General features: G+C 42.0%; 1 protein-coding gene across 4 annotated transcripts in view; it reads left to right on the forward strand.

Annotated features, from left to right (window-relative positions):
• The window catches only part of NCALD (neurocalcin delta), a 389,065-nt gene that overhangs the window by 208,420 nt on the left and 154,010 nt on the right, over window positions 1-26,635 (forward strand). For all 4 annotated transcript variants that reach the window (XM_058668571.1, XM_058668570.1, XM_058668572.1 and 1 more), the window contains exon 3: window positions 7,150-7,226. The gene's annotated coding sequence lies outside the window, so the exon portion shown is untranslated. The remainder of the gene's footprint in view (window positions 1-7,149; window positions 7,227-26,635) is intronic.

Here is a 26,635-nt window from a genome sequence, read left to right on the forward strand (position 1 = left end):
GAGCAGAGAGCTGGATTAGAAGTGGAACAGCTGGAACATGAACTGATTGCATATGGGATGCCAATGCTTGAAAATGGAGGATTAGCCTGTTGAACCATGGCACTGGTCCCAAATTGTGGTGGTTTTATACCATGGAATACTAATCAGTAATAAACAGGAGCACATATCACTGTAACAACTGGAATGTGTTGAAAGGACATTATGCCAAGCGAAAAAACCGAAAGATCATATACTGTATGATTCTATTAACATCCTAGAGATGACGAAATTATGAAAGTGGAGAGCAGACCAGTGGGTTGTCTGGGGTAAGGAACCAGGGGTCCAAAGTATGAATATGCCCATGAAATGATAAGGTAGCATCCTGTGTAGCAATGGAATATGTGTGCAGCTGGATCACAGTAGCGGTTCCATGAATCCTCACTTATGGCAAAATGATGCAGAACTGCAAAAAATACGGTTTTGTGTGAATAAAATACTCTGACCTGTTCTTCTTGGGCCTTGTTAAAGTTGTCCTTTGTGTGTGATAGACTGATACTTGCTATCTTTAGGGATCACCTAAGGTGTTGGCCGATTGCTATTATTTATCAATTTTCCCTGATTAATACTCTGTTGCATAAATGTGATTCAGTTCATTTGTTTGTTCTGTTGAGGGGTGTTTTTGCTTAATCTTTGGCTGTTTTGAATGAAGCTGCATACTGTGAACTCCTTGTGCTCGTCTCCCATGCAGATACACCTGTATGAGTCCAGATGTCTTGGTCCATTTTTGTTGCTATGAGAAAACATGAGACCAAGTCATTTACAAATAAATTGACTTTTCACAATTCTGAAGGCTGTGCTCCATGCACTGGCAGATTTGGTGTCTGGTGACATCTGGGAGTGATGTCAGCATTGTACCTTAGAGGTGCACCCTCCAGAGAGGACCAGAGTCACATCCTTAAATGACAGAAAGGTATGCTCTTGTCCACTGGGAGCCCCTGAACTGGGGTGCCAATCTCAATCATGACTCGGTCATCCCCAAGGCCACAGGGGCTTAAGTTTCAATACAAATTTTCAAAGGGACACTGTCACAGTTAAACTCTAGAGACTATTGATAGGAATTACTTGTTGAGATGGAGGTTATGTGCTCATTCAGCTTCATGAGCTGAGATTAAATCATTTTCAAGTGTCGATTTCTCCTCCCACGTTCAGTTTAATTTACATTCTCCTGATTACAAACAATGTTGCTCATCGCCTTGCATGTCCGTTAACCATCCGTGGTTTTCTCCTCTGAGATGTGTGTTGCTCATTTTTCCCCTGTGTTGTGTTGTCTTTTTAAGACTAGGTTACAGCATTGCTTTGCGTAGTCTGAGTGGTTTTGCTCTATGTGCTGTAAACTGGTCTCATGTTGTTCTTTTTGTTTCCTTTATCCTACCTGCATTTTGGTGCAGAGAGGCTCCTAACAGTACAGAATGTACCCATCATTTATGGTTAATATTCTTGTGCCTTAAGAACCTCTTTCCCATTTTGAGGTCAGGAAGATGCTCTGCTGTATTTTCGTTTAGAGGTTTAAGCCTTTTGCTGCTCACAACCAAATCCCTAAATCCCTCTGGAATTGCTCTTTGGGCACAATTTCTTCTAGACTTTGAGCTCAGCAGGATATTCCACCAGCATTTGTAAGCACTCTTATCTTTTAATAACTGAGAAAAATGAGGACAAACCCCTCCCCGACTCCCCCCATTCCCTCCAGCAAGATTTGAAAAGATAGCTGATTCTTGGGCAGCATTGAAAGAAATTCTGGTTAAATGACCTTGCTTCCTTAGCTGAAGTCAAGACATTTTTTTACATTTATTCTTTATTAAAAATGCTTTGATATGTCATACTTGTGTGTATGGATAGAGTACAGTACGAGAATTTGCTGTATGCATGAAGTCATTAGCCTTTCCATTTCTTTAAACGTTTTTCTGTGTGGAGGGAACTTTCAGATGCTTTTTTTTTTTTAGTTATTTAGGTGTGGACGGCAGTTTGCCCTACTGTAGGGCTCATTCTTGTTGTCTAAATGTGTTTTGATACTGTTTTCTAATCTCCCTATGTCCCTGCTTTCCCTCACTTTCCTAGTCTCTAGGGACCACTATTTACTCTCTGGTCTAAGGTGCCATTTTAGCCTCCTCAAATGAGTGGAAGAACATGAGGTTTATCTTCCTGAGCCTGGCTTTTTTCCAACAACAGGAAGTTCTACAATTCCATCCAAATTACCAGCCAAGGCTTTTTTTTTCCCCTTGAACAGTTTTGCAAGTACTTGAGAGTTCCATACTTAAAAAGTCAAAGAAAGTGAACTCCTCTCTTGCTTTCTGAACTATGACGCAGGTCATTGAAACAAGTTATTGGTAGAGACAAACATGTATTTCAAATGCTGCACATTAAAAGTGTTCAGGGTACAAGTTCCATTTTTTGGAGTAATGATATCATTTTCTAGAACTATCAGACAAGAAGTCAAGAGGCCTGTGTGCGTCATTACCTGATGGTTAGGTTGCTGTGTATCAGTTGGGACTGTGTTCTAAGAACTCTTCTCAGTAGCTTAACCAGACGGAATTTATTGTTTTCTTGGATAGCAGCCCGGGAACCAGCAAGCCAAGCCCAGGATAGTGGCTGTGGCATTCAGTGTAGGCTTCAGAGCATGTGGTTTCTGTCTTCATACTGCTTACTTCACAGGTACTGGCATCCTAGCCTCAATGTAGGCTTGAAAAAGAAAAGAGACAAAGGACAAAACATGAGTCCTTACAGAGAGTTTTTCCCAGGATTGGAGCTTGAGCTTTCATGTCCTGGACCCAAACTGTCTCCTGCCCATCATCCTGCATTGTTGTTTCACCATGGCAAATTCATGCCTTGGGCAAAATTAAGGATCTATAAGGAAAATACATGGATGGTCCTGGAAAAACACCTGGCACTGCCTGCCCCATTCAAAGCTTCTGGCCAGGGGTACCTGCCGACCACTGGTAGGGTGGTTTTCATGACAGGATGAAAGATCAAATGCAGGAGTACTTCATGTACTCCAGAATGTATTTCATACATTCCACACAAGGTGGAACTATTTTCTCAGAGCTTATAAATTTGTAACTTGTGGTACTGAGAACTCTGTCTAAACTTAAAATCATAGGATTTATATCTGCAGCTACTGAGCTCATTCTTAAACATTCTCGGGTCACCTAAGGATGGTGTTTTCATGGATGTACATCCAATGCCAGTCTTTGGAGGCTCGGGGAGCTTTGTGATGATGGACACTGGCTAATTCCTCCCCCCACCCACCCCAGGATCTGGTTCTACCTTTTCCCAAAGTACTCTGAATGTCTCTCCATGTGACTGTTGCTTGGATCTACCCTGCTCACACCCCAGAGATAAGCCATGGTTAGTTTCAGCTATGTAGACTGTCAGACCCCAAAGCACAGTGAGCGAGCAAGCCCTAAGCCATCTGGGTGACCTCAAATCTCATTGGCACTGCCATGGTGCTACAGGCATCCCCTTGGATGATGGATACATGATGTTGATACATGCCAGGATTTTTGTGCCAAGAATGGGGGGCAGCCTGAGGGTAAAATTAATTCATGGAGAATATATGTGCCCAGAGAATTTCAGAGACTCATATCATACAGCAAACTTCTGCTTTTCATAGAACTGTGCATCTGAAACTAGCTAGTACATGGAACCAAAGAAATGTTCCCTTAGTTTGTATTTAGATTTAGAGGAGGATTTTCTACTGTACCCAAAAGGTTCCTAGAGGCTGGGGGGAAATATGTATGTATAATTATAATCTGTATTTTACATGTATATGTATAAATACACATGTCTATTCTGGTATGCACTTGGGTCTGCTCTTGAGTTGAAACTGTAGACCTTCATGTAATAAAGAATGCTGAAACAGAAACATTAGCCAGGTTGAAGCAAAGAGGGTACTTTCTAGGAAATAGGAGAGGACAGAACAACAGCAGAGGGACACTTGGAGACTGACAAACACGGGAAAGCAGCAGGTACAACAGTGTGATGTTGCAGTGACTGATACCCCAGCAGCATTCAGCTAACGGCGATCTGAACTGCACTAGCAGCCAGAACTCCACCAGCAACCAGGTGGGAAGGGAAGTTCACTGGGAGCTCACAAGGTGAGAACAGACAAAAACTGCCTGTCCTATTGGTCTGTTTGATTTGCCAAGGGGCAGAGACAGAGTGGAAGATCCCAGACTGGCAGTGTGGGAACAGGGTGGATTTCACAGCCCAGTCCAACCCCCAGAGCCAGATCAGGGGGCAAAGGCTATGGGACAGGACTGTGTATGCACTGAGCTGGGAGTAAACTAATTTCTGGCTCAGTGAACTGCAGCAATGTGGCATTGTACAGGTTCCACCCAAGAAAGGTCGGAGTAGTCCTCAGACCAGATTCCCAGCAGATCGAGAACTCTAGTAGTGGCACATCAGGCACCATTTTGTATGGTGTGGCAAAGGCTTTAAGACTTCAGGGACAATAGTGAGCTGCACATGCTCTGAGCTCGGCAAGAACTCACTGAGTTCAGTGCATGGCTCTGGTCCCACAGGAAAATAATACAACTTTGACATCACACGGGTCAAAATAGGTCTGTGTGGCCCTCAGACCTAACAGCCAACAGATTCGATCAAGATCAGCACCACCAACAACCTAACTATACAGAACTCCTGGTGTCTCGCTAATCCTGGAAACTGCTCCAAACAGAGTAGGTTGTACAGACAACAGTGCAGCCTCAGCAAGGTATCACAGGAGGTGGAGAATGGCGAGCCAGGAACTGGTGCTATGGAGACAATGGTGGAAGTGTAATATAAAAACCCAGACCTGAAACTCGCTGGAGGGAATAGCAAAAATGACTGCAAACAAAGAGCCGCGTACCAACTGCAATAAGTAAAATCGAACTGTAGATCTGTGGGTGACACAGCTTGGAAATCTGCCCTAAGGAGCAGAATCTGATAACCAGAAGTACAATGACCAAAAGCAAAAGAAGAGACAAAGACACAATGAATATTACTGAAGATTCCAAAAACCTTTTGCCAACCTCAGAGTTAACTGAGGAAGACATCGAGAAATGGAAGATGCAGAATTCAAAACACTTGTTATAAAGCTTCTTATCAACAATGAGAAGCATGTAAAGCAGGCATTCAAGGAATTCAAGGAATATGTGACACAGGAAGTGAATCAAAGGAAAGCTGATACATTAGAAATTAAGAATACAGTGGAGCAAACTGAGAGTACAGTGGAGAGTCTCCAAAATAGAATGAATGAAGAAGAAAGATATCAAAAGATATTTCCTGTCACCAGGGGTAAACAAAAAGCTGGAAGCAGAGCTGGATCATGCTAAAAAAAAAAAGTATGCAAGAATTGAAGGAAACTATTAGAAGGCCAAATATAAGTGTTATGGGACTCCCAGAAGGTGCAAAAAAGATAAGCTGGGTTTACAAGTGTATTTAATGAACTAATAAGGAAAAATTTTTGGAATCTAGAGAAAGAATTGGGAAACAACATCCAGGAGGGACACAGAACTCCCAACAGGCTTGACCAAAAGCGCTCTTCACCAAGATACATGATCATCAAGCTCTCTTCAATCAAACGTAAGGAAAAGATCCTTAAATGTGCACGTGAAAAAAAAAAAAAAAAAAAAAAAAAAAACAACTGACATATAAAGGAATGCCATTTAAACTGACAGGAGACCTGTCACAGGAAACTCTACAGGCCAGAAGAGAATGGAGAGACATATTCCAGATTCTAAAAAAAAGTCATCCCAAGATAATGCACCCAGCAAAGCTTTCCTTTGTCTTTGAAAACGAAATAAAATTCTTCCACAGTAAAGAAAAGTTAAAAGAATATGCCTCTTCCAAACCTGCCCTACAAATTATACTTAGATATTCTCTTGGCAGAGAGGAGAAGTAGCACCCACCAAAACCAAAGGCAAATGTGAAGAACATCCCAGTAAAATAACAAGGGAAGACTAAATCAACGAGCAACCTGTTGCTGAAATGACAGGACTAAATTACACCCACTCATATTAACCCTGAATGTAAATAGCTTAAACTCACCAGTCAAGCATTATAGATTAGCAGACTGGATTAAAAGAACAAAACCCATCTACTTGTTGCCTACTTAGAAGACACATTTCACCAACAAAGATCAGTGGAAACAATATCTTGTGGATTTTGTTTTTTTTTTTTTTTTAGTTTCATCTGTTTGAAACACTTTCTCATTACATTCTTCACTGACTCATAGATCATGCAGTAGCATCATTTTCCTCAAGAAGGTTCTTGATTTTCATTTCTTCAGCGACACATTAATCATTTGGTAACATGTTATTTAACTTCAAGGCATTTTCAGTTTTTTTTTTCTTCCTGTTATTTTGTTTTGTGGCATTTCATTTAAAGGCATGTATAGTAACTGTGTAATGGAGACTATCATGTCTAGTAGCATGGTACTTAATTTCATGGCATTGTTAATTTCTACTTTTCTTCCTGTTGATTTTGTATTGTGGCTTTTCATTTAAGGGGATATACAGTAACTGTGTAATGGAGACTGTCACATCCAGATGTGAGGATACAATGCAGTATGCATCTCTACTTTCAGACCAAAGATGGACTCCCCATGAAACTGTTGACTAAATAGGATGCTGGACTCTCTGCCATTGTCATGATCACAATGATGGACATATGATTATTTATGAAGAACTATAGTATAATAATATAGGGAAACTCATTGGGGGAGAGAGGGGACTTGGGGAAGGAGTAAGGGAAATCCCAGGGCCTATGGAACTGTATCATAAGTGATAATAAAAAATAAGTAAAATAAAATAAAGAATGCCCATTTCTCCATGTAATCATTCATTGCCTATAACATCTACACAAAGGCTTTGGCTGTGAAATGGTAAGGCCTGATTCCTGCTCTATGGGGGACTCTGCCTATTCACCATCTGGTACCAGATTCACCCCTGAGTACTTTGAGCCACAGGCCAATTAAGCTGAATTACGTGTGTGTTCTTGTAGGTGTGCTTCCTGTTTCCTGCTTGCAAAGGCAACTGCATAAAAAATAAAAGTCACAAGCGTACCTCCACATTTTACTCAGCTGTCAAACGTTCGAGTGAAATCTGAGCTAATTATGAACTCCCTTGGTTGCAGGCCGGTTGCTGTGTTGGTGGTCCATTCTGCTGGTGTAGGAGGATACCTCTGAGAAAAACCCTGTGTGACTGCAAACTGTGAGTTGCTTTTCAAGTCTCTTGAAGCACCTGGATTTTCCATTGGCCAAATTATGTAAAATGCAAAGATGCTATGCCTCTGTTCAGTGGTTGTGTGTTTCCATATTTGTATTTGGTAAATAGAAAGTGCTGGATTACCATCTGCCATCGCAGTTCTGGGCTGTCCAATTCCATTTTTAACTCTTGAAGAATCTGTATCTTACTGAAAAGATAGCTGTGCAGCTGTTTGGTATTTTCTTTTAATTCTGTTTGTCCCTGTTCTGGTGACTGATGAAATGGCAATTTCATTTAAGTATATGCTTTTACTAAAATAAAGCCAAGTAGAGAATTGGAGCTAAAATGGTCAGCAGCACTGGGCTTGTTGCTTCTGGGGTGGAGGATGCTTCTGGGGTGGAGGATTAATATTCGTATGTGCCCCTCCTGACTGTCCAAATCTCATTTGGTATAGAAAATTAAGAGAGTGTGCAACAAGTAGATAGGGGGTCTTTTAATTTAGAAAAGATTCTTGTGAAAATCTATTGCAATAGATTTGTAATAAGTTTTGACTCACTCACTAGAAATCGTGAATTTTCTATTAGGATTGAAACATTATAGCTGTCCTAATTTGTTGGTATGAGTCTCAAAAGTCATCTCATTGAATATTCAGCAAATTGAGTTTTCAGGGAAAGGAAATATACTGGTGAATGAGTTCTTTGGAAATTTTTCAGGGTAAGCTAATGGCTTCAGATAAGAGCCGGCCAGGACTTTTGAACAAGATCATATGGATCTCTGTCATCCTTCTTGTGCTTGCTTGGAAACAAGGCATGAATATTAATCTAACATTTACTTGGTCAAGTAATTTTGTGTGCCAAATAAATGGAAAAAATTAAACAAGGATACAAACAAAAGCCTTTTGCTGTATTTTGTTGATAATGTAGGGAAGACCAACAAATGGATGCAAAATAAAGTTTTAAGAAATTTTGCCACATTCCATTCCACTTCTTTCCTCCCTCCTCACCAAGTTTCTGTGGTGCAACTAAGTGTAAGACAAGAAACACTGGCTCATTTGGACATGCTAAGAAAGCGAAAGTGAAAAAAATTCTAGATGTGGTAACCTAATCCTTCCAATGAGAGCTATAGAAAAGAATAATTGCAGTCTTGTTAAGCAAAATGTAATGTTTTTTTTGTCCTTCCCATCCCCCGCCCTGGCTCCCACCTTGTGGCATTGGAATCATAGACTCAACTCTGTTGTATTTCTCCTGGATGCTAAGATGGAGTGTATATTTAAATTGGGACTGATGCGGTATCTTGAGAAGCTTTCTTGTGATAATTTTGTTAAACTGCTTATGGCTATCTCTGCTCTTAGGCCTGGCGGTCTCCCTGGCATTGATTCCTTGGATCTTTCTGACATCAGGATAAAGTACAATAGGAAAGTACCAAAGAGTCCTTCCCCTGGACCGGGAGGGCTGGAGTGTCCTGGCATCCACTTATTCCACCTCTTCTGTAGCATCCAGACCTTTCCTCCATACCTTTGATGTCAGGAACAGGTGATTCCTTCCTGTGGATTCCTTTCCAATGTGAGCATAAGTCAGTCCAAGTTCAACACAGATCAGGGCGAGAGACTCAGGATCTTCTGTTATAGCTTCACAGCATCTGCCAGACCCAAGGGAAGTCCTTGAGAGAGTGACAGAACAACTCCTGGGACAAGGAGAAACCACTCTGGCTTAGACTGCCTTTCTCAGAGAAGGCAGTGGGCGAGGCAGCAGGGGAGGATGCGGCTTCATCGGCAGAAGTTACATTTCCTGGCTAGGGTCTTTATGTCAACAAATCCTGCTCAGATTTTGGGGGCAATTTGGAATCTTGCTCAAGAGTCCTAACACTGTGGTCCATGTTGCTTTGTGGCAGAGAGCTAGGTAACAAGAGGTAGCGAAGATATTTTTTAAAAATTGACTTTAGCTTGCTTTTTGTTGTCTTTTTAGTCTTTCTTTGGACTCCCTGTGTGACCAGTTTTCCAACTACAAGATGTTACCTGGAATTGTGTTTCTCTGCACTTTTTTTATAAGACTTATTTATTTTTATTGGAAAGGCAGATTTACAGAAAAAAGGAGATAAAGATCCTCCATTTTCTGGCTCACTTCAAGTGGCCACATGGCTGTAGCTGAGCTGATCCAAAGCCAGGAGTTCCCTTCGGGTCTCCCCAACAGGTATAGGGTCCCAAGGCTTTGGGTCATCCTCCACTGATCTCCCAGGCCACAAGCAGGGAGATGGGTGGGAAGTGGTGCAGCTGGGACAAAAACTGGTGACCACATGGGATTCCAGCACATGCAAGGCAAGGATTTAGCCACTGAGGCATCGCGCCCTGCCCTTTCCTGCACTTTTTTTGCACTAAAGACATCTTTTCTCCTCCTCTTTAAAAAAATAGTTCTGTTTTAATCCTCTTAGTCTGGGAGCTTATGATTTTCAAAAACAAACATCTGTTTGTCAGCAGACTCCCTTTGTTCAGAAACAGTAAGGAGCAGAGGTTATCTCAGAGGCTGACAGCAGAAGATACCAGAGGATAATTCAAGCATGTTTAATACACTCCTGATGATGAATCTTAATCATCTGAGTAATGGATTTCTTGCACAAGTCAGTAGACCTGGACTCAATTAGTCTCCCATGTGGGTGTGGGTGGAAGGGAATAAGCCACTAGAGCCATCATCTGTTGGCTCCCAAGGTGTGCATTAACAGGAAGCTGGATTGGAAGCAGAGTTGGGTCAAATACTGTTTCTCTAAAGAATTTCAAAGGTATTGGAGATGGGTAGCAGAGTGTTTTTTGCAAAGGCCATGCAGTAGAAAGAAGCATGTTATTAACTAGAAATGGAACCAAGGCCAGCAGTACATGAGAGCAAGGGTGCATAATGAGAAGGAAAGCTGGGACAGGGCCTGGGGAAGTGGCAGGGGCCAGAGAGTGGAATACTTAGTACGGAATGAATGGCTGTGAGTAATTTATAAGAAGCATGTCCTGTTGCTGTATTAATTGGCATAAAAATAAAAGAAGTCTGTAACTATACAATGACTTTGCTCTTTGAGAGAAGGTAGACATTTACACATACAGCTAATAAATTCAGGATAAAATTCACATTCATGTGCATCTTATGCTACTGGGGTGGGTGGGTGTTTGGCATAGAGGTTATGATGCTATATAGGATGTCCACATCCCATATGGATGTGCATAGGGTAGAATCCTGGCTTGACATCCAGTCCAACTTCCTGATGATGAGGGAGTAAGTGATGGTTCAGATACCAGACCTAGATTGAGTTCTGGCTCCTGGCTTTGGCTTGGCCTAGCCTCAGTTATTATGGGCAATTGGGAAGAGAACTAGTGGATAAGAGTGCTCTTTGTTTCTCTGCCTTTGAAATCATTATTTTTCTAAATAAAAAGGTACAGTTCTAGTAGAACAGGCAGATGATTCCAATAAGCAAAGAGAAGGCTTTGCCGTGTTTGCTTTGTGACTATTGGTGGTCTTGGGAGAGAATGTTAAATATGGTGCCAACTCTGGTTTGTATTGTAGCGAAGTGTGGCGAGTCTTCTGTCTCAGTCAATGAAGTCTCATGCCCCAACAGCCTTAGGACGATGCTCAGGACATGTTCCTCACAGCACTTGCAGCAAAGGTTTTGGAGACTTTGGAGAAAGCCCAGGAGAGGAAAATATGAGGGGAGGGGAGAAACAGCGGGGTTTGTGTTTCTAAGGTGTGTGTAGTGCCACTGCTGTCCTCCTTGCCCCCAACCAGTGCTCTTGGAGTGGCAGCGAGAGGATGTGTGGAGCCATGAGTGACTTTACAAGTGCTCCCTCCACTTATGATGGACTGCACATCAATAAACCCATGATATTGTTAAATTCTGAGTCAGAAATACACCGATTCCACCTCACCAATGAGACATCAAAGCTTCACGGTCTAGTGACCCGGACGACATTGCTGCTTTTCCTCTTGATCGTGTGGTGGACTGGGGAGCCATGCCTGTTTCTACTCCCTGGCATGGGAAGAAAAGTGGTAGACTGCATATTGCTACTCTAAGAAAAGATCAAAATTTTAAATTCGAAGATGATTTCTAAATGTGTATTTCCTTAACACCATTGTAATTTTAAAAAATTATAATTTAACTATTGTAAGTTTTGGACCATCTGTGTATGAAAATGAGTGAATCCAAATTAAGACTGTAGGATGGATGTCTATTGACTTTCCATGAAAATGCTTGCAGAGTTGCTCTAGTTTGATGGCAACAATGAACAGAAGCATAGCCGTGATGCCGGAAGACTCTCCATTGAAGTTTTGCCTAGTGTTTTTCTGCTAAAAGTTTGACTAATTTTATCCAAACACTCTCATAGTAAGTGAATGTTACTGTTCTTCAGCCTTCTAGAAAGTCAGTGACCAAAGCACCTTGAGCAGCTCCTGTACCCCTCATCCTTGATCAGCCCACTCTTGCTTGAACCACCACCACCTGCTGATAGTCGTTCAATGGGGAACGACTATCAGCCTGGGAAAGTCCTGTTTCATCTTCCGTTACTCTTCCAGGAAATGCCTTAGGACCTGATCCCACTCACTGAAAATTACCATGGGAAGTTCTGTTCCCATCTGGAACTGATATGGGTACTGTAATCAGCACGCCCACGGAGCAGAAGGTTGGCCCCAGCGTACCTTCGATCAGGATTGTGTGAACCAACCCAACTGAGATGTCTGGTTTTGACTTTGGTGTCTGTTGTTAATCATTAGTCCTCTTCATTTGCAGCGCAAACAGGATTCACTTTGTCATCATAAATTGATGTGGCTGTGCTTCCTCTTCAACATTATCCTTATAAAGCTAGTACCTGATTGTAAACTCCTGATTTCTTCAGAGGTACTGGCCCCATGGACATTTCATAAAACATCAGTGGCTTGAGCATTCTTCCACCCTAGCTTCATACTGATCTGGGATTTGTTCTTCAATCTTACCAGAATTCATGTGACTCTCCTGGGGACTCCTTTGAAGTTGATGGCTTACCCTTACTAAGCCTTAAACTAGACTTCTGCTATGTTATTACAAGTAAGTAAGAGTTTATCATGGTACAAAAGATCTCTCGTGCAAATCCCCATTTGGGACCATTGTCTTGTACATATCGCTTTGTGTGTGTCCTAGGATGGTACTATTCACCCTCAGTTGAGAAACTAGTGCTTGAAATTGTCATAATCAAGGAATCTCAGTGCTGTCTTTAGTGTTTTATTGCAAATGCATTCAATTCTAAACACAGTGTACAGTTTAACACTGTGGTGTCTTGGCAGTCTTTATAGTTCTTATATGACAATTATAAATAATATACCAAGGGGACAGATGTTGTGGAGTAGTGGATTACGCATCTGATGCAACTGCCATACCCTATGTTAGAGTACTTTGGCTTAAGGCCCATCTCTACTTCTGCACCTGCTTCCTGCTGATTCGCATTATGGGAAGCAGTAGATGATGACTCAATCCTTGCACTACTGTCCCCTATGTGGGAGGCCCGGGTAAACTTCCCAGCTCCTGGCTTTGGTCCAACCCTGGCTTTTTGTAAGCATTTAAGGAGCAAACAAAAGATGGAAAATCCATTGTTCCAACACTCTGCTTTTCAGGTAAATAAAAATAAAAGCTAGGAAAATACAGATATTATGAAACCAGAAATAGAAGCTTAATCAGATAATTCCTCAGCCAAACATGTGAAACCCTGAGCAGGATTATGTTTATGTTCTTGTAAGGCCAAAGCACTTTAAAGACCACTTTTTAATTGTCAAAATCTTCAATAATTTTACCCTCAAAGTTTCATACCTATTGTTTCACTGTATTTTAAAAGGCACATTGATAGGAATCTTAATGCTGAAAAGGACTCCAGCTTGGTCATAAGCCTTTTGTGACTTGTAAAAACTTAATTGAGGTACATATGATAAGATCAATTCTAGTTTTTATAGGATACTTGGAACAAAAGAAGAAATTGCCATTGTTACATCCTTTGACAATCCTTGATAACACTTGACATTTTTAGTGTAAGCTACTTGGCACATTGGTTTATTTTTCCTTAATGCCTTACTTAACCAAAGTTTCTGAAGATGAGAAGAATGCATTCTGTCACTGTAAGGCCAAGGAAAGACATTTCAAAATCATTTTAATCACACATGATTAGATCTATTGCAGTGGTATTTTTCTACGCTTTGGTGCCTAGCAAGACTTAAGATTGCATAAATTGATTTAGATGACTCATTTATGGCACTATGAAGAGAGCTATTTCTTAAAATTCCTTGTTCATTGGCTTCCCTTCAAGGCCTGTAAGCTGAAAGCTTTGCACATAATTCAAATGAAACCAGCATGATCTATAAAATGAACCTTCTACCTTCCATTGTGTCATTCCCATGTTTAGAAACACTTGAGTACTTCAGATGATTTCTTTGGGGGAAAAAAAAGGAATCCCACCTTTGTGTAGCATCAAGACCCTGAAGTAACAGCCTCCTATTGGCGCTCCCAGCTGGCCCTGCTCTGCCCGACTCCGTATCACTTCCTCTCTATAAAATGATGTGGCTCTTTGTACTCCTCTGCTTTCCTGACTTCCTGTGTGTGATCTTTAACTCCTAAGTTTCAATGCAAGCTTTAAAAAATGCTTTGGCAGACTAAGTGTTCTTAGTTGGAATTAAGTTGTCTCACACCCTGCCCCCACCAACCTCCTATAATCCTCCTTAAAAAAAAAGGAAAGAAAATTATTTAATTGAAAGGCGAGTTACAGAAGGAGAGGTTCAATCAAACCCACTGGTTCAGTCTCCAAATGGCTATCGCTGGGAGCTTCAGCTGGGTCTCATACATGGGTGGCCTGGGCCTTGGTGCATTAGCAGAAAGCTGGATAAAAGGGAACAGCTAGGATGTGAACCAGCACCCATGTAGAATGCCCACATCCTACACTGCAGTTTAACCAGCTATTCTACTGCATAAGTCCTTTCTATAATCCTTTCAAAACCCCATATTAGTGCTTCGCAAACTAATCTGCAAGAACAGGATTTCTTAGAAGTTTTCAATTAATAACAAATGGATACTTTTCTTCCTAACTGTGACTGGTGGATCCTGAAACATGAAACTCTCAACAGGCACGGTCCGTAATACCTGAGCCATCCGTTCAATGAGACTAGGGCATGTGGCTGTTATATTAATATTCAGTTGCTTTGAAGTCTGTAACAATTGCTTGCCATGTCTGCCCATGTTCATCACAGTCCAATGAGACTGGTCCAGGGACCATGCTGTAGGTATCCCTACCTTGGACTATGAACTCCAGGAGGACAGAGCAGTGTCTGCATTGTTTCGCATCATCATTCTAGCACCTGGCCTTGCCCACCACATAGTAAACACGTTCATAAGCCTAGAAGTGATTGCTATATAAGTTAACAGCACCTGCTTCCAAAGTCTAGGTTGGATTTGATCTTGATCCCTTTTTTTTTTTTTTTGCCTTACTTATATTTAGAAAATGAGCATGAATGGGAATAGTACACTGATTGAATTTTTAAAGTGTGTGAACCCCGTTACTACTGATGTGACCTTTATACATGTAGATTATTTTGATCAATACTCTTATTTTTCCCACTGTTAGTTGCAGAAATTTACTTAGTTCAAGTTAATTCAAATCATATAAGAGAAGCCTAAAAGAATCTAGAGCAATCAACATGCTTAACAGCCACATTATCTGGCTCCTTTGTAACAAAAGCTTCCCCATTAAAAAATATATGTATATATTTGAGGCCAAAATGATTTCTTTATGTGAAGCTCAATTGAAACTTTGGAACAGTCTAAAATGGTGTTTCTGAAAATGAGAAACATATGGAGTTAGCTTAACATCTACTTCTATGAATCCTGGAACATAAATAACATTTTCCAAATTTTAAATATAAGAGATCCAAGATGAATTATTTCACACTGATGCTTGAACTTCAATGTGTAACTTTTCAGTAGTTGGAAAGAAATTTTTGAAGAGCAGTTCATTGTTCCACTTCTTCACTGAGTATTTCATGAAAGTGATTCACCAAGAAAAGCAAGGACATCTATATACTTTCCCACTCTTATTAGCCACTTTCTTTTCCATGGAACATTTGTTATTCCTGGGAAACAGATGACCAGAACCATAATTAGTAGCAGATTGATGTTATTGGAATTCAAAATTTAGCAATGTCTAGCTTCATTAGATTAGTGGCTTCCTCTGAAGTCAGCAAGCACAGATTGGAATGGAGCATTCTGGAGGCAGGTTGTCTCCTTCAAACTGCAAAATCGGCTTATTTTTGATGGAGAGACTTGCAATCTGCCAGATAGTTTTTCCCAGTGCCAGAAGGCCCAGTTGCAAGTTCTTTGCATATGTCCACTTCATTGTAGTAACAGGAGAGGAAACAGGCATGAAGGCCTTCATCTGCCCAAAGGTACATCATTAGGAAATAATGCAGTTGGAATTCACCCTGGGCAGTCTGTGTCCTGCCATACATAATGCAGTGTCTTATGGAGCATTAACTCCTCTAAAGAAATGAAACCTTTCATAATTCCACTGGTAAACTTCAGCCTACATCTGCCTAATGCCTGCTTAGTGGCTGGGACATGCAGTGCTGGGTAACCAGGGGGAGAGGGCCAAGAAGTCACCTGTTGGCAGTTCACCTGGGACAACTTCCCAGCACATCTAAATCAAAAGTTGTCATTATTACAGAATTGTGTTCAGCCCTACAGTGTTGGTCACGCTCACATACAATCCCCCAAAGCAGTAAGTATAGGTGCATTTTTACCCCGAATCTTGCGGTATGTTTAAAATGCATTTTGGACACCTGCTATATACACAATAGCCAAAAGAGACATTTCAGGGAGAGAATATCGCTTACTATTTTTTAAAAAATATTTCAGACTTAGGCCTTTTTCTTTTCTTTTCTTTTTACTTGTAGGAGTGGTGAGGGAGGAATAGCTAACAGATTTCCCAATAGGAAGTTTTCTCACTGGGTTCTTACATATTACCTAGCCAGGAAATAAGTGACGTTCACTTTTCGTTTGTGCTGGAAGTCACTGGGTGTGGAGACTGGTGATCAAAAGAAGTGAAGTAAAGAACGTCAACAATATCCAAATGTAGTTTGGCTCATTTTGTGTTACTAATGCTGATGACTAGAAATCCCAGCACTGCTTGCTAACATGCATGGCGGTATTTAGTCTTTCAAGAAGCAGCAACAGCAACAAGTTCTGTGTTTCACAAATGCCCCCATTGGTATTTTCCTTTTTGGCTAATGCTAGTTATATCCATAGCTGTGCTGTTAAACCAAGTGCTTGTTCCATGGCTTGGCCAAGGGTAGGTTTTAGGTTTTAGGATTATTCCTTTATGTACCGAGATCAACTCTAAAAGCTGACATTAGCCCAATCCAGAACTAAAGAAACTATGCTATAAATAAGAAAGTATTGTAAAGGATTCCTGTAATGCTAATGCTTTGAGTAAGACTTCTAGCTGTCATGTCTGGCAAGTGTATCATAGTGGTAATGTCCTTCTGTGTTGTGGGAAGTTGCTACAATATTGTTCAGGATATATGTGCTGTTGACGTTAGTCCTTCAGATAGCAAGTAGGATCGTAATAACTGAAAATTATTGTAATCATTGTTTCCTTCTAATGCAAAGGTAACACTTTAATATCAATACCAGTCGTTCCTCTATCATTACATTTCAAACTGTGTGCTAGAGAACAAGTTATTGTTGGGAAGAATTTGACCTGGATATACTGCTTCCATCCTCCTTTCTCCAAACTAGAATAGCAGCTGTGTGTCTCTGTGTCTTGACATCCCCATAGTGTTTTTTTCTCACTATGTCTCCTTAGGTCATCCTAGGTTGATCTCTTGATTTCTGGTATTCTAACTTGACTCAAAGAAGAGGCAAGTCCCAAGAGTTAAGGCCATCTTGCAGAAATGATGGTCTCTGAAGGGGTCTGAACAATTTTGAGAGGAAGAAAGGAGCCAACCATTGCCTTATAAAAACAATAGAAGAACAATCGGTTTACTAGTAGGACAGAGCAGCTTTGCATCCCCAAGGGAGAGGATGTTCCACTCAGGTTATTGTCCCACTGTTGCTGTCTATCCAACCGTTGGGAGGTGCTTGTGACCATTGGAATCAATGACAAGGCTGTGTCATTCTTTGTCCTTCTGGGGAAAAAATCCTAAATCTGTGCATTTGCCCCTCACAGTTTTAGATTTCAGTGTTTTCTGCATCCTTGGCTTTTGTTTTTGCTTTGTTGTGTCCTAGAATTACTAATGAATGATGGACACAGTTGCTTCTGTGTACTTGCTAATTGGATGTTTTGAGAAACTACTCAGTGATGGCTTAAATAAGACAGAATTAAAAGGCTGAGGGCTGCCAGGAGACAGACACCACAGTGGTCATGGATGTTGAGCTAACTTTCCCAAGATATTTGTCCCCCAGTCACCAGGTGAAATAGAGGGTGAGGGAGAAGGGTTAGAAGCATAGGTGATGAAATAGGCCAGAGGGTCTGTTCTTGAGAGGACTGCTTGAAAGGATATTGCCTGAACAGCTGGTTGTGTAGAAGGATTTCCATTAGGCAGCTGTGGGGTTGGAGCCTGTGAATTTATTTCTCTGAACATCCAGTTCTTTCATCTGTAAAATGAAAAATAATAGTACTTGTGTTACGGAGTTGTGGTAAGAAATGAATGAGATCAAGTTGGTTAGAGAGTCTAGACCACTTCCTGGCAGATAACAGACTCAGTACAAGCTAGCTGTTATTAGTTTGGAGTGAGATGGTCAATTTAATTACTAACAACAATGCAATATATACAAGCATCCCATCTTTAACTTGCCATAGCTCAGAATTGAAAATATGTTGCAGGAGAGGCACTCAGCCTAGTCCTTCCTCTACGTTTTGTTTTTGACTAGTTTGATTTTCTCTCTGTTGTGTCTCCCCTGTCCTGCCTAAGGAAAGGATAGAATCTGAAAAACTCAATGACCGTTTAGCTGAAGCCTTTAGTGAGTTATGGTGGAAGTGTGGGAAATGCTTAAGAGCTCAGCTGGCTGTTTGACCCCTAGAAACCTTGCCCAATGTGTACCCATCATGGATGACTACTTCCTTGGCATAACATTGGGGTGACCTGCAATTGCAGCTCCTGGATATTTTCCCTCTTATTAAAATGTGAGCCTCTGCCATGGTAGTGATTTCATGTCTTGTTCATTGAGCCTTCCCTGGTGTCCAGATGAAGCTCTCGGCTCCACCTTGAGGCTAAACCTCCCAAATGTCCTCACACTTACCTGCAAATGCACTACCCCATGTTCTTCTCCGGCTTTCATCTCTTTCTACTCTTTCAATCTAGATAAATTAGTTTCTCGGGGGAAAAAAGAACAAATCCTGGACCAGAGTGCTTCTTACTAAACTGAATGATAATGTGATCCTTGGTTATAGCTTGGTAAGAACTGGATTTATTCATTCAGCAGTATTCCTACTCATATTTGGTCCCTAGTGTGAAATTGTGAATCGTAACCTGGTGAATCAGCGGATAACAGCTGCTTTCCCATCCTCTATCCCAAGCTCAGGACTTTGCTAAAAAGTGGTGGTGAAGCAGGGCCAGAGGCTGACATCATGTCTCATTCTCCCTAGTTCCATCAAAGGGCATTTCCTGAGGGTTACTCATCTGTGTCCCATTGCCATGGTTCCTACCATCCCACAGTATGTCTGTACTACTGTTCATATTGTATCTGTTTAAAAATCATTTTCCCTTCTGTTTCAATGGATATTTGCCCTATTCAATAATAGCTGGGAAGTTGCAGCTTGGATATGCCAGCAATATTTCTTCCTGATGTACACGAAAGTGCAGAATCAGAATCCTCTGTAACTATGCAGTACATGCAGGTGCCTCTGGCAGCACTAGGGCTGTATGTTCCGTACTTTGGGAAACATCGCCATGACACGGCCCTACTATCACTCTTCTTACCCGAGAGCTTGGGGAGGCGAGGAAGCCACTCATCTCAGGGATAACATTAGGGATCTCACAGGGACAGTTTATTTTTATTTGGAATGGGATACAGAAGGAAGTAAGTCTTCCTTAAGGGAAACCCCCTCCAGCTTCCCTCTGTGGTAAGACCAACTACGTCTTTCTTTGTGGGAGAGAGCAAAAGGAGCTGAAGAAGGGGATGAAGTTGCTCAAAGATGGAGAGCATTAAATAGAAAGCAAGACTTGGTCAGGTCCTCATTGGCTCCTCAATTTGGACTCTGTCACTGTAGGTGTGAAGGCAGATTAGATGAACTCCTGGGCTCTGCTTGGGGATAGAACTCTGCAGTAAAATTCCTGCTGAGGGAGGGACTCATGTTCCAAGCAGAGTAGCTTTTCCCTGATAAATGGTCTTGGCGTGAAATGTGGATTTTGCTACCTGCTAGGATTAGCAACAATTCAAGCCTTCCTCTGGTATCCTTTTGTATTTCATTAAAAATGGAATGAGCTTGCCTTTATCATTATACAGATCTGATTGATCCAGGCCACACATCTGCAAAGGTCAGTCAGATTTAAAGAGTAAATATATTTAATTTTTTTTAATCCTAGAGGATTAAAAATATCTCTGTTTGGGAACATCTTTCCTGGCATGTAGTGTAAGTAAATGCCTGCAGATGATCATAGCCCTGATGTGGGGGATTGTGCAGGGGTCCAGCTTGCAATGCCTGAACCCTTGCCACATTTGTGAGTCCTGCCATCCCAGAATTTTGATGAGAGAGAGAGAGAGAGAGATTGGAAGTCAAGTCAGAGACACAATAGCCATTTGGGATAAAGCCTTCTGATGGCTTAGTTTTTCCAGATTTCTCTGTTTAAAAATAGGGCCCATTAAGAGGGAATGTTGATATGGTTTCCAGCTTTTCCAAAAGAGGACAGGATGAAGCAGGCTCTGAGAAGCATGGGAACTACCCATACATCAGTGAGAACAGATGCATCCCAGAGGCAAGCAGCTGTTGATCAAGCTGAGCTAAGCAGGCTATTGATTCTAAGATGAACATAGAAAGAACCCAAGAATGCACTGCACTCAAAGCATGTGGCGTGTGCTCTCCTACACTGTCCTTTTAAAACCTCAACTAGGTGATTTAAAATCAGGTTTTGGTTCCTTTCTAGAATCCTGGAAACACTCATCTGAAATTACATTTCCAGGTCAATTTCTGCTGCATTTTCTTCAGGTAACTGTGACAACTCTTCTCTTTTGAAAAAAAAATTTCTGCTTCAGAGCATTGTCGCATTGTCCCTGGAAAGTCCCATTTTCCACTTTCCCCATTTTCTCTTTTCCATTTTATTCTTGTCTGTTTGGAGAAAGATTCATGGTCAAAAATCTTACTTTCCTGGAACATTTCTTCAAAAACAAAAACAGAACCTTTGACTTTCAGAATTGTGAGGACTCTCTCAGAGCTTGAACCCTGTCAAATGCTGGCGTGCAGTCCACACCTCCCAGCAGCTCTAGCCTGCTGGCGACTTCCGGAAGAGTTAATCTGTGTTTTTCAGTCTATTTCAGTATTATTGACAGATTCTTGGAGTCGTTCTAGTAAACTTACAATTTTTAAATAATTGGACCAGGAAAAAATCTGGAGTGCATTTTCTTTCTTGTGATTTTAATTTTTTGTTCTATATTGACTTTTTAAAAAGGATGGAATGCAGGTGCTCATTTTTTTTAATCTTTATTTTGAAACAATTACAGAGAGGGATACAGAGGCAGGGAGAGATCTTCCATCTGCTAGTTGATTCCCAAATGGCCACAAGGGCCACGACTGGGGCAGGCTGAAGCCAGGAACTTCATACAGATCTCTCATGTGGGCTGCAGGGACCCAGGCACTCAAGCCATTTTTAATTGCTTCCTCAGGCTCATTAGCAAGCAGCTGGATGGGAAGTGGATCAGCTGGGGCTTGAATAAGTGCCCATATAGGATGTTGGCACTGCAGGTGGCAACTTCATTGGCTACAGCAAAATTCAAGCCCTATATTCATTTGTCAAATATGACTGTGGTGTGTATATATACAATCAAAAAAATTTACCCAAATCACCCAAGTTTAAATAGAAAATCCAAGAAAATGTTTCCTTATTAGTTGTTTGCTCTGTCCATTGTTTGAAATACTCAGTCCCATCAACTGCTTTCCTATTGGAAAGTCATTTTTCCATAACTCTAAGCCATCAAAGCAATCGTTTTTCTATGGTAGGGGGAGGAGGACTTTTCAGCCTTGTGAGGGGCAAGCTGGAAGCTGACTTGAGCAGAGTACACTATCCCATTTCATTCTCTCTCCTGGCGAATTAGTCTTACACCCATGCTGATGGCCTGGTGTGTTTTCTGTTTTTAATTTCCCCAATTTTTAAAGAGCAGAATGCCATATTCTAGTTCCTCTGTTTCCTGGGAACGGCAAACAAAAGTAAATATTTGAGAAATTTGATACAAAGAAATTTGGTTTGAAACTTGTCAGAAAGATACATGAATTCCAGTCCCAGTGAAATAGTGTTCTTCTTGGATCTGCTTTAGCATGATTTTATGCAGTTACTCTGTAGCAAACTGGATAATGTTATGACCAATGTGTAAATGAATGGATCACTTAAATGGTAGTGTGATGACAGTACCTAGGATTTTAATCCACCCCCTCCGCAAGCCAGGATGCTCCACAATTAGAACACACTGGAAACTACAGCGTGAATTTTTCATTGGAAACAGTCTCTCTGAGCCTCTCACAACAGAAGTTCCGAGCAGAAGAGCGTAGAGTATTCATTCACCCACAGCCCTCCCTCTGCCTTCTCTTCCATTTGCTTTGCTGCCTTCTCATGATGGGAGCCCCCCAAGGTTTTGCTGCTGAAGTTTCTGCAGCTGCTGTCATCAGTTACCACAAACTCAGCGCCTAAACCTGTTAGCTTGAAGTTCTCAAGGTCTCAGCAGGATGGTGTTCCCCCTGGAGGCCCTGAGAGACTGTTTCCTGGTTCCTCTTCATTTTTAAGAAGCTCCCTGTACTTGGCTCATAGTCTTTCTCATATTGCCCCCGGACTCTTGGTTCTGTTGTCACATCTGATGCTAGCTATGGACCTCCTCTCTTCCCCTTGTCAAGACACTTTACGACCATGACCTCATCCAGGTAAGCCAGGATCATCTGCCCATCCCAAGATCCTTCCCTTCATCGTATCTGTACTACCTCTTTACCATGCAAGGTAAAGGAGTCACAGTTGCTGTGGCCTGGGAGGTGGACATCTTTTGGAAACCTGCCTCACATTTTCGGGCTGCATCCTCAGCTCACCCCATTCCCCCCTACATCCACATTTCTGTTTGCCTTTGGGAGGATTACAGTCAGGCAAGTGCTCATACAGATTGTGGAAGTGGCCAGGACCAATTGTGGAAGGAAATCTGGGATCCTGGACACCTATAACTATGTTAAGGGTTCAGGAGCAGGTCTGTGCAAGTTTAGTGTGGGCGCTTGCCCATAATTCTGGGACTCCCTATCCCCTGAAGTGTGGGGGGTGGAGGGAGACGGTCTGGAGCCCTCTGAAACCAGAGGGATGGAGGGGCCAGTTGCTTGCATCCACTAGCAGTGCCACCTACAGCAGCCAGCCAGACAAGTGCCATCATCCAATGCCTGGAAGTGGCCTGTGCTTAACTGGAAAGCTTCCTCCCTTCTCAGGGAGGCAGCAGAGAAGCAGCGCCGGAAAAGGGGCATCTGATGTTACCCGTCATCTGATTTCTCGGCACATAACTAAAAACCTGTTTTTATTTGTCTTGGACACTGTGCAGGCCCCTGAGAGTTTGCACTTGGACTCATTGTGACCCACAGTCCCCTAATTTGCAACTGACTCTGGTTTGAATGAATACCTACAGACTCCTTGGGCAAAAACAGTGCGTTGCTGATGCATGAACAATGTCCTTTGATGCTGAATTTGTCGATGATGCACGCATTACTCAAAGTATTCTCCCCAGTCACGCCACATCATTCAGTAGTCTCATCAGAGATTGTTAGAAGGCTAAATGACAACATTCATTAACATTTATTAAATACTAATAAATTGCCACCAGTGTGATAGTACCTCCATGTCACAAACTTCTTATCATTATGAAATTCAAACAAAGATCTTGTATAAATTAAGTCCTCTTGCCAGTAAAACTCCAAAGTATAAGCCTGAGGGATCTAAAGTATAGAATTGAAACCACCTGTCATCTTGAGTTAGAAATCCAAAGGAAATGAACGTTGTAATTGTTGAAGTGAGCTTCAAAGTCACTTCAGAAATTTCTAATGTGTTCCTTTGCATCCATTTAGTTATCTTTTCTGTTTTCTGAGATTCAATGTGCTGGGCTCTGTGCTAGTACTTGAGATAGAATGGCGGGGACGGGGAACACAAAGGTAATACTATTATGGAGTTGATGCTTTAGATAAAGAGCCATGTTGATACATAGTTTAAGATTTATTTATCTGAAAGGCTGAGTTAGAGCATGCTCAATCTTCCATATGCTGCATCACTACCCAAATGGCCACAGTCAGTGGGCAGGGCCTGAGCCAGGCTGAAGCCAGGAGCCTGGAACTCCATCTGGATCTGCTGCATGGGTGGCAGTAGCCCATGCACTCAGTCTTTCACAGCTTTTCCCCAGGCACATGAATGGGGAACTGGATTGGAAGTGGCACAGTTTGGACTAGAGCAAGCACTCATCTGAGATGCTGGCATCGCAGGCAACTGGTTTTATTTGCTGCACCCCCTACACCAGCCTGCAGAAGGTGACTCAGCCGGCTACCTTCACCACTTTGTCCCATAGAGTTTAGGTGGAGTCCTGGGCCACAGAAAAGTCAAGATGATAGTTACGTCTCAGGTGGCTGCAGTCATGGTGAGCTCATCACTACATAGGAATTCAGCAGGGAAAAGGAAAACTGTGCTTTGGGGTAGGAAGAAGAATGCCCATCAGGAGGAGAAATTGTTTAATGATGAAGGTTCTGAATCACTGTGTCACACACTCCTGGGACGCTGGGGTGAGGCCTGGGGATTGATCTTGAGACATGGAAGTTGACTATGTGATGGGAACATATTCAGCCTGACTGAGGGCTTTCTGGTACCTGGGTAGAACTGAGGCTGCTGCAATACCTGGAGCTTGGCTGACTTCCATGGAGTGGATGTGGCTCCCTCAGGTGCTCCAGCGCTAAGTGGCAGAGCAAGGAGCTGCCTGAGCTGCCTGCCCTTTGTGAGTTGATTGGGCATTGAGTAATCAGAACCATGGTCACATATACATGAAAAGAGAAAACAAGACATTCCATGACATTTCAAAAATTATTTCCATCCAAGGAGATTTTCAAATCAGGTAATTAGTATTGCCAAATACAGTGGCAACTGAGGAAAGGAAGCCAGCTGAAGAAAATCTTGATAGCTTTCCTGTATTCAGGGGTCTATCACACTGGGGACCTGTGACTTCCTGCCAGAATGTCAGAATCCCCAAGAAGAGGAAGACTGAGACTCCATGTGCCTGGTTCCTACACCTTGTGAGGATTAGAAAGACAGGCTGGGTTCATCTCTTTGGGAGCTCTCCTTAAATGCAAGGTCAGAGAAGGGAGTTTGGCTTGCACCACCCTCCCTCCAAACCCTAGGAAGCACAGTGTGAAAGGTGACCAAAGAGGTAGGGGAATGACACAGTTAAGAGGGCTGGGCCTTGGCTGCTGCACAGGTGCAATGTGCCTTCCACCCTCTGTCACCAGCTTATGGGTATATTTAGGATGATCTAGACAACAGGATTTCCTAATATCTGGATTGTGAGTACAAGAGAAGTCAAGAGCGACAGTATGGTTTTGGCTCAAGCAACTAGGATGGAATCGACATTAACAGAATGGGAAAGATTGGGAAGGAGACAGGATTTGAAGACTAAAGGAGCCATTTAAGATATATTAAGTCCAAATGCCCATAATATATTGGAAAGTACAGATGATCAGATCTGTGATTGAGAGCTAGCGCTCAGAGAAACACAATTTGGTGATTCTCTTAATCCATGGTGCTTAAATCCATGAACCTGGATGAGATTTCTGGAAAGTGGGTGTTGCTAGAAAAGAGTATCATGATCTAAGCCTTAGGTGGTTCAGCTAGGAAGATCAGGAAGTTGAGGGGTGTTTCACAAGAACAATCTCCAAAGGTTCAAGGGGTCATGGGAAAGAAGAAAGAGGAAGATTAGTGCAGGGTTCCACTGAATATAATTTGTTGAGGTATCCCTGTGTCCCACGCCAGTAAGTAGCAGTTTGTATGCTCAGACACAGGTGGCCTGCGGCCACCCAGAGTACACCTGCAGTTTCACAAACATTAACAGATGAGGTGGCAGTTGGTGAACGGTCCCTGTGTCAGCACACAGTCCTACCTTTAGCCTGGCCCAGCTCCAGATGTTATGGGAACTTGGGAAGTGAGCCAGTGAATGGAAGCCGTCTGTCTCTTCCACTCTCTTGGTCACTGTACCTTTCAAGTAAGCCTTTTTTAGTTTGTTGGGAAATTGAATCAAGATAAACTTTACACAATTGAAACTGCTTTGTAATTTTTTCCATGTTTCCACCAGCTTTTTGATAAACCCCTCTGTATGTGGGATTGAAAAAGTATTTGCACCAAAATAAATGCCTAAGTCCATGCCCGTGTACTCTTTGCTGCCTCCTGGAATTCATGCACACAATCTGAGATGTGGAGGTGTGCATGTCTGTGAGTGATGAGGAAGAACCCCTAAATTCTTCCCATTGAGTCTTTAAATCAGTCCCTGGCAGAGGAGAGCACACGAGTTGTATCACTCTCACCTACTTTTGTAGCAAATAGATTATCAGTATTCTTTGTCTTTATAGAAAATTTGTACCGTCACCTGAGATCATGTGCAATATGACTTTTCGTATGTAATTTTCACAAATATGCTTTTCCTAGGTAACTGAAAATGCTGTGTTCCCTTCATCTGTCTACTCTCTCAATGCTTAGGATTCTACTCTTGTGGTAAAGAGTCCACCGACTCTGATCAACCCAGACAGTCTAACATCCAAACGTACTGTGCGATGCTTGTTAATCACAGTCCTGTTGGTGGTTGATCTCCTTGACTAGATGAATAACTGCGTTATCACACATTGCACTAGGCTCTAGCGTTGCCTGCACAGGTGATTTGAAATGAAAAGCTCTGTTTCCTGAATCCCCTACGGCTATAAGTGCTTGCATTCCCTGGGCTCCATCAGGTTGATTGAGATTAATGGAAATTATACACAGTATATGAAGATACATTCAGAACTCATCATACCAGGGGATAATGCCCATATCCTGACTTTGTTTTATTGCTCAGCAATGGGGACACAGGATCAGACTTTCTGATGCTGTGGTGTAGCAGGTAAAGCCGCCATCCCATGGAGGTGCCAGTTAAGTTCTGGCTGTTCCACTTTCTGTCCAACTCCCTGCTAGTGTACCTGGAAAAGCAGA

Source organism: Ochotona princeps, chromosome 9, assembly GCF_030435755.1.
Source record: "Ochotona princeps isolate mOchPri1 chromosome 9, mOchPri1.hap1, whole genome shotgun sequence".
Taxonomy (NCBI): Eukaryota; Metazoa; Chordata; class Mammalia; order Lagomorpha; family Ochotonidae; genus Ochotona; species Ochotona princeps.